This window comes from Psammomys obesus, unplaced genomic scaffold (genome assembly GCF_907164565.1).
Source record: "Psammomys obesus unplaced genomic scaffold, mPsaObe1.curated_primary_1811, whole genome shotgun sequence".
In the NCBI taxonomy this organism is placed as follows: domain Eukaryota; kingdom Metazoa; phylum Chordata; class Mammalia; order Rodentia; family Muridae; genus Psammomys; species Psammomys obesus.
This window is the reverse complement of record NW_026586383.1, coordinates 9,446,476-9,455,051: the sequence shown is the minus strand read 5'-3', so window position 1 is coordinate 9,455,051 and position 8,576 is coordinate 9,446,476.

The window sequence follows — 8,576 nt, the reverse complement described above, 5'->3', positions numbered from 1 at the left end:
TTTTCCTTCCTCATTTCCCACGTTTTCCTTAGACTGGGCTGCCTTCCACTTCATTTCCTTTTTCCTTCCTCATTTCCCACGACACTTCTCTTTCTATGACCCTTCCACCCTCCTGCCTGAGCTCTCTCTCTCTGCTTATGCATGATGCAGTTGTTCCCCTGTTCTGTGCTACATCAGAACAAAGACAGCGTGTGGAGAGAGTCCATAATGGTGGGGGAGCATGGCAGCAAGAAGACGGAACAGGAAGCCGAGAGATCACCCCCTCACAGAGATCACACCCTCACAGAGATCAGAGATCACACCTTCAGAGAGATCACCCCCTCACAGAGATCACACCTTCACAGAGATCACACCCTCAAAGGCAACTGTGAGGAGAGAGCAAACTGGAAGTGGCCTTGGCTCCTCCCCAAGGCTCCTCCTCCCTCAACAGCGCTACCAGCCATGCACCAAGTGGTGGGCCTTGGAAGGAATTTCTCCTCCACGCCACCACGCATGGGCCCTCCGTCCTCACCTCTAGTGTGTATGCACGTTCTGTGACCTCGGTGTGTGTTAATTTTTAGTTCCAGCCACAAACCTTCAATGCGGAGGTCTCTCATGTTGCCCTCTCTCCCAGTGGGACCCAGCTTCTCCCTGGTCTGTCGCCCTCCCAGAAGGAAATCATTAACCTCCGGTTCAACAGAGAGAAGGAGAGAAGGGGGGGCATAAGACAGCCTGGACCTGCTCAGATCTCTTCCCCCAGCTGGGCTCCACGACACAAGGCTTCTGCACCCTTCCCACATGCCAGCAGCGACTGGACACTGAGGTGTTTGTTGCAGTAGCGAGAACGGACCGAGAAGTGCAGCTTACACCCCACTTTTCAGCTGCCCGAGGCTCTGTGATCCGCCCTCAGCGAGGTCACCACCATGATAGTGACTGTTTTCTCTGCTGTCTTTGTATCAAGTAGTGAAACGTTGGCATTTACTGTGACTGTAAAGAGGAGCAAAGGCTAGGGCCATTGTGTGTGGAACCTGCTGGGCATGGAACTCACTGCACATGGAACTACCGCACACGGAACCCGCTGCACACGAAACTACTGCACATGGAACCTGCTGCATATGGAACTACTGCACAGGGAACCCGCCGGGCATGGAACCCGCTGCACACGGAACTACTGCACAGGGAACCCGCTGGGCATGGAACCCGCTGCACATGGAACCTGCTGCACACAGAACCCGCTGCACATGGAACTACTGCACATGGAACCTGCTGCACATGGAACTACTGCACATGGAACCTGCTGCACATGGAACCCGCTGCACATGGAGCCACTGCACATGGAACCGCTGCACATGGAACCCGCTGCACATGGAACCTGCTGCACATGGAGCCACTGCACATGGAACTCACTGCACATGGAACTCACTGCACATGGAACTACTGCACATGGAACCGCTGCACATGGAGCCACTGCACATGGAACTCACTGCACATGGAACCGCTGCACGTGGAACTCACTGCACACGGAACTACTGCACATGGAACTCACTGCACATGGAACCGCTGCACATGGAACTCACTGCACATGGAACCGCTGCACGTGGAACTCACTGCACATGGAACTCACTGCACATGGAACCGCTGCACATGGAACTCACTGCACATGGAACTCATGCACATGGAACTCACTGCACATGGAACTCATGCACATGGAACTCACTGCACATGGAACTCACTGCACATGGAACTCACTGCACACGGAACTACTGCACATGGAGCCACTGCACATGGAACCGCTGCATGTGGAACCCACTGCACTCAGAACTACTGCACATGGAACTCATGCACGTGGAACTCACTGCACATGAAGCCGCTGCACACGGAACCTGCTTGCTGCACAGGGACCCCTGCACATCAGCACGAATCCACAGGCTTCTGGAAAGGCTCAGGGCTCCAGAGGAGGTGGAGCTTGGGGCTTCAACCACAGCAGATTTGAATCTGGATTCTGAGTGCTCGGATCCCTCACCCCGGTCACTGGTGGTACTCCTGGAGTCTCCTAGCTAGGAAGGGCTCTGGGGACATTGCAGGTGACATCTCTAAAGGACGAGGAGGAGGGGGACCTGGTGACACATGTTCTAATTCCAGCACTCAGGATAGGGAGGCAGGGTCATCACCATCATTTCAAGACCAGCCTGGTCTACACAGTAGTTCCAGGACAGCCATAGCTACACAGAGAGACCCTGTCAGAAACAAACAAACCAAACAAAAAACAAAACACACAAACAGAAAGATGAAGAGGGACTTTCAGTGTTATACCAGGTCATTTCGGGACTGAGAGGACCTTGGGAGGAGGCAGAGTTGACAAAGCGCCTTCCTTGAATGGTTTGTGGGCAAAGGGGGTCCTGCCAGAGGAAGCCACCTGAAATGCTGCAGCGCCCAGCCCCCTCTTGCCCAGGGTTCGGCGTGCCTGCTCCAACCATGATTAGATGCACCGTCAGCATTAGCCAGGAGGTCCGTTTGCCCTGCCATCAAGGTTGGCGCAGAGGCCAGACAGCAGAATCCTGATGCCTCAGATCTGAAGGCGGGGCCACCTCCCTCATCTTCAGACCGTGCAGTAATGCCCGGGCACCAGGTGACATCAGCAGCAGGGGCTGTGCCCACACAATCCTCACCCCAACACCCTGGACAGAAGAGGCAGAACCACCGAGGACACGGGCCACAAAGTGACACATCGTTTAAAGGGAAAGAAGCGCCCAGTCCTGTGTTGCTGTGATGCCATCACCAGGGCCCAGCCCCAGCCCACCCATGAGTGTGTGCACGCATGTGAATGGAAGCCAGAGAGTCATGTCTGGTGTCTTCTTTAGTTGTGCTCCATCTTCTTTTTAAACACGATTCCTCTAATCATGTGATTCTTTGTGTGCTGCTTGGTGTGTGTCTGTGTGCCATGTGGACATGCAGAGGTTCGTGGAGCTCAGAGGAGGACCAGGAGGCCCTGAGGTGGAGTTTCAGGTAGCGGGAGCCTCCCTGGGGGAGCCGGGACTGACCTCGGGACCCGTGCAAGAGCCACCAGTGCTCTTAAGCACGGCCCTGTCTCTCCAGCCCTCTCCTTGTATTGTGAGATGGGTCTCTCACTGAAGCCGAGCTTGGTGAGGACAGCCGGGCCAGCAAGCCCCAGGGCTCTCCGCCTCCCAGCGTGGAGTCACAGGCATGCGTGCCCTGCTGAGCCTGGCTTCTAAATGAGAGTGTGAGCTCAGACCCAGATCCGCACGCCTGTGTGCAAAGTCCTTTACGGAAGAGCTCCCTTCGCTGTCTCCAGTATTGCGTTACAGTAGTGAAAGAAAAACACCAGCGTGAGTTACTCATCCCTAATCCCAGGCAGCACAGGGACAGGGGAGAGCGAGCCCTGTGCGTGGCTGTCAGTCACAGGGGCGGAAGTGACCAAAGGCTGGAGCCAGAGCCAGCACAGCCCACCCCGTTTCCATCCCTCCAGCGTCCACGCAGGACAAATGGAATCTAGTCCCTCAAGATCTAGGGCTAGTGCAAGAAAAAGCTGTGTGAACACGCACATGCACACACTCTCAGGATGCTCTCACACAGGACACACGTGAGAGAAGGAAGAACAGAAAACCTCGACAGAGCCACCAGCAGATCTGCTCCCAGAGGCCCCGAAGTGAAGCCGGGTGCTCTAAGTGTGCCCCACAGCCATGACACACCCGGGGCTACCCCGCCTCAGACCCGTCAGCTCAGAATGTCCCAGCAGGAACTGGCCTTCGCTCCTCCATCCCTTCCAGACAGCCCTGATGGAAAACAGCCTGCCTTGCATTTAAAGACGTGGTTCTACCAGCCGGAACCTTTGATCACTTCTCTGAAGTTCCCAAAGCGTGTGCTTTCTGTTGCTGGGATGAACTCGGGGACCAAATCAGCGCTGGGAGGGAATGGTCTTCCGGCTCACAGTCCCTCCTGAGGGGAGTCGGGGCAGGCGCAGAGGGCGAGACCTTAGAGGCCTTTGGCTGGCTTGCTCCCCGGGGTTTGCACAGTCTGCCTTCTTAAACAGCCTAGGACCACCTCCCACGTCAATCATAATTAAAAGAATGCCCCCAGCTGGGCCTTCAGCATCAGGAGGCCGGAGGGCAGCCAGGGTGCCATCCTCAGGCCTGGCGTGCTTCTCTTCTGAGCCAGGGTCTCTCCCTGGCCTGGTGCTCACCAATCAGGCTAGGCTAGCCATTGAGCCCCAGGGATCCGCCCCCCAGCTCCACCCCCCACTCCCCGTTTCTAGCTTCCCAGAGCTGGGATTACAGGAAGGTGCTCCATGCCTGGCGTGTTCACGTGTGCTCTGGGGACTGCTGCCATCAGGGCTTTGCCCGCGGAGCCAGCCCCACCAGGCCGTCACTGCTTTAGCCACTCCCAACACGAGTACTCACGAGTATGAAGAAGCCAGGCCTGAGGGCATCTGCTTATAATCCCAGCACCCAGAGGGCAGAGGGGAGCAGATCTGTGACCTCAGCCAGCCTGGCCTGCACAGCGAGTGTGAGGCCAGTGGGGCTGCACAGAGAGACCCGTCTCAGGGACGTGCAGAGGCCTCATTTCCCTGATGGTGACAACCTATCATCTGTTTCAGGGGACCTCCCGGGCCTGGGAAGCATGGCTGTCCTGGGCACCCCCGCTGTCCATCATCTTCTGTGACAGTCAGTGAGAGGTCCCCCCTTCCCGTGACACTGATGAGGGGACAGCCCAGCTCCCCCATGACTGTCATTGGATGGCAAACCAGGGACCCTCGAAGTCCTGTGGGCTTGTGTTTGGAGGACACGGGCATCGTGCCAGCTGCTGGTTTTGTCCCGACAAGCCGTGTCCTCCTTCGTTCTCTGCCGCTGTGGTCAGCACCACGGCCTGAAGCATCTTGGTTTACTTGGCTTGCACATCCTGATGGACCACAGTGCCTCATTCGGGGAGTCAGGGCGGGAGCCGTGGTGGGTGCCTCTTCCTGGCTGGCTCCTCGGCTTAGCACCTGGTCAGGGGAAATGCCATCGAAGTGGGCCACACCCACCACGATAGCCATTAACCAGGAGAATGCCCCACAGCCTGGCCCATGGGGCCAGTCCAACAGGGGCAGTCGTCAGCTGAGCTGTTCTCTTCTGGCTCTAGTTTGTGTCAAGCTGACACAAACCGAAGCCACAAACACCGGGTGTGATTCGGTGGAACTCCTGCCCTGTACCTCGGGGCAGAAGCTTCCCTGAGAGAAGGCCCTTGGGCCACCTCCTCAGTGTCGAGGCCACAGCAGCTGAGGCATGTGATTTCGCCGTGAGACCCCGACGGCCCTGGATCACACTCAGCCGAAGCACACTGGCCGTTCTCAAAGTTGTTGGAATGAAATGTCACCTGCATGGATGGGAGGGCTCAGAGACAAGTGAGCAGCGGGGTGGTGGCCTGTGGAGGTTAAACCCTCTTTCCAGTCTCCTGTTGCCTAGCAGCACAGTTAGGTGTGGACAGGGGGCTGTTTGCCCAAGTACCATTGAGTCCCCAGCTTCAGCTGGGCACGGTGGGACACACACACATGTCTTTAATCCCACACCCAGGAGGCCAGCCTGGTCTACAAAGCGAGTCCAGGACAGCCAGGACTATAAGAGAAACCCCGTCTCGAAAAGCCAACCAAATAAGTAAGTGAGTGAGTGAATCCAGGCTCCTCGGCTCCCTGGCTTTCCTGGCATTAGTTGCCCTGTGTGAAAGGAGGGTGGGTGTGTGGTCCTCACCCACGGGAAGGGGCTCATACTCTCTTGATTCCACTGGAGCTGTGATGTCCCGGGGGCAGGCGAGGCTTCTGATATCAGGTGGGCACCTCCCTTTTCTCCCCTGCCCCAGCGGTTTTAGGAGCTCCCCCCAGGGACTCACAGCGTCAGCGCCACTTGGGGATGCTGTGAGAGAGACAGCACGGGGTGGGGCCAGTATGAACAAGCCCCCGGGTGATGCTAAGTACCTGAGGGTGTGCCCTGCATGACTCTCCCTCAGGGGATGACGGACACAAGACACACCGTCCCCCAAACTCTCGGTGACTCGGTGAGTTTACTGGGGACATTTGCTGGAACTCGGGGACGTGTGATGCATCAGCCAAAGGCCCAGGGTGCTGTGGGTGACAGCTGAGCATGATGAGAGAGATGAGAGACACGAGAGGCAACTCCACAGAGTCTCTCCTCTCCCAGCGACAGCTCACAGCTTCCACGACCCAGAGAAGCCTCTCGAGCCTCCTTCCCACCCTCGCAGGTTCCTCACACGCCTGTCTGCCCTCCCAGAAAGGTTCAGCTTTGAAGGAGCAGCTGTATTTCAGCAGTGTCCGGGGGCTTAGAGTGGAGGCTGTCAGCGTTCGGGCTCTCCACACATTTGTTTTTTCCAGGTCAATGGGGTTTCCACTCCTGTCTGTGGATGGCACACACCAATGCCTGGCTTGGGTGTCCTGGGCACAGTAGGACGTGCAGCCTTCCAGGCCACCGAAAGATGGGAGGGGGACCCTCCAGTGTCCACAGACATTGCCCACGGACACCCGGGTCAACGCCGGGGTCTCACCAGCTCAGCAGCCTCACCCTTGGCACCGTGAAGTGTCTGGCTAGAGTCGCCCTGTGCATCCGATGCTGCTCGCAGGATCCCACTGCCGGTGACAGAATCCTCCGGCGCTTTGGTCGATTGCCCACATGGGCTGGGGAGGTGGATGTGTCGGGTCCTCAGGAGGCTTGTGGCTCTGAGCTCAGATTCCCAACGCCTCAGGAAGCAAAGCAGAGAGCCAGTGCAGGTGCGCACGTTATCCCAGTGCTGGGGGACGGAGAGAGTAGTGGGCTCCGAGCTCTCTCCTCAGCCAGTTGGAGCAGGGAGCTCAGGACCAGTGGGGGGAGGCCTCAAAAGTAAGGTGGCGAGGGTAGCCAGCATTGACCTGGCATTAGCCTCCACATGCAGACCAGGGTGATACATGCACTCCCTCACGTGAGCACATGGCTAGGCAGGCAGGCAGATGGCGGGACAGAGAGGCCAGATGTTGTCTGACTATCCACGAGGCAGAGCTAAGGACAAAGCGGAGCTCCCCCCCCCCCCCCCCCCTTGAGCTGCTCCCCGGGGGTGGTGGGGGGGGGCTGCTGGGAAACTGCCTCCTCCCACTGGGGAGAGAGAAGCAGTGTGCTCAGACACGAGTGTGGGTGTGCGTGTGTGTGGGGGTGTAGAACTAACCGGCAGGGACACAGGCGCCCAAGCTCTTCTCACCAAAACCAGCAAATGAACAAATAAACACACACACAGGAACTGTTCTCTTAGTGACTTTTACTGCTTGGTCGTTTCTCTCGACAGTGGTTCTTGGCCGAGTGTGTGAGACATGAAGGCAGAAGCCCGAGAAGCCGTCAGACACAGTGTCCTCTCTATCCCCGTCTGCTTAAACCATCAAAATATTTCATTTATAAAAATTAATCTAAATATAAATATTGACACTAAAGATCAAAATCACTGGATGACAAAATAATTTCTGGAACTATAGCATGTTTATGGTTTAAATAGTAAATTAAATCTTTGTACTTTTTGGCACAAGGAAACCTTTAGAAAAGTTCAAATGCCATAGAACAGGCTTTTTCTTCATCATTATAATTTTTTTGCAAGGCTTACACAGTACACGCTTCTCTCAAACGAAAACTGAGTGTTTGAACGCTGTTAGCACAAAGGCGGTCTCGAGGCCTCCGGAGGGGAACGTCCTGTTTGAAAGTCAGATCTTCCTGTTGTTTTGTTTTTAAATTTTGTGTGAGTGTGAATCACACCCATTGGATAAGATGACGAAGGGTTACTGTTTCCGTGGAGTCCTTTCTCTGGGTGACACACACACCAGCAGGAGCATTATGGGAGATACAGGGATCACCGTCAGCAGCGGCACACGGGGGGGGCAGTTAGAGCAGGTCTGGGGGTGAAAACAGGCCAGGCTTCTGGGGACGGGGCATTCAGGACAGAACTAGCTCCTGGGCGTGGCCTCCGTGAGCTCACTTGTCTGACCATACAGGAGTGCCCACCCGAGGGGACACTGGGTAAAGCTGGGAGCCAACGCCAGGTCCCTCCTTTCCCAGCCCATCGATGAGTCACGAGATCCAGGAGGCCAGAACTAGAGATGGCAACAGCAGCGTGAGTCCGTCCGTGTGTGTCAACACTACTCATGCATTCAGGCCAGCCCCTCCGCTCAAACACGCAGGGAGCCCTTCCCTCGAGGTCACCACCGCCCACCCTCCACACGTTCCCTTCACCGTCGCTGAAGTGGTGGGAAACACGCTGGAGGAGAAGAGGGGCTCGGCTTTGCCATCGTCCATTTACTCACACGCCCCCTCCGGAGTCTGTGTCCTTTACACTAACAGTGACATTCCTCGGGCCCCTGGGTAAACCCGTGCAAGAACCCTAATTCAGAAGGAGACCTGGCTCCAAGGGACCCGGGTGTGGCACGGGAGGATGGGAGCTCAGTGTGGCCGAGCGGAGGGAGGAGTGGGGGTGGGGACAGGGCGGGGTGGGGATCCCAGTGAGACCGTTTCCAGCCCCCCAGCTCCAGCATCTGTTGGGACATGAAAAGCACGGTAACGGCCCCAACCCTCCTTGCA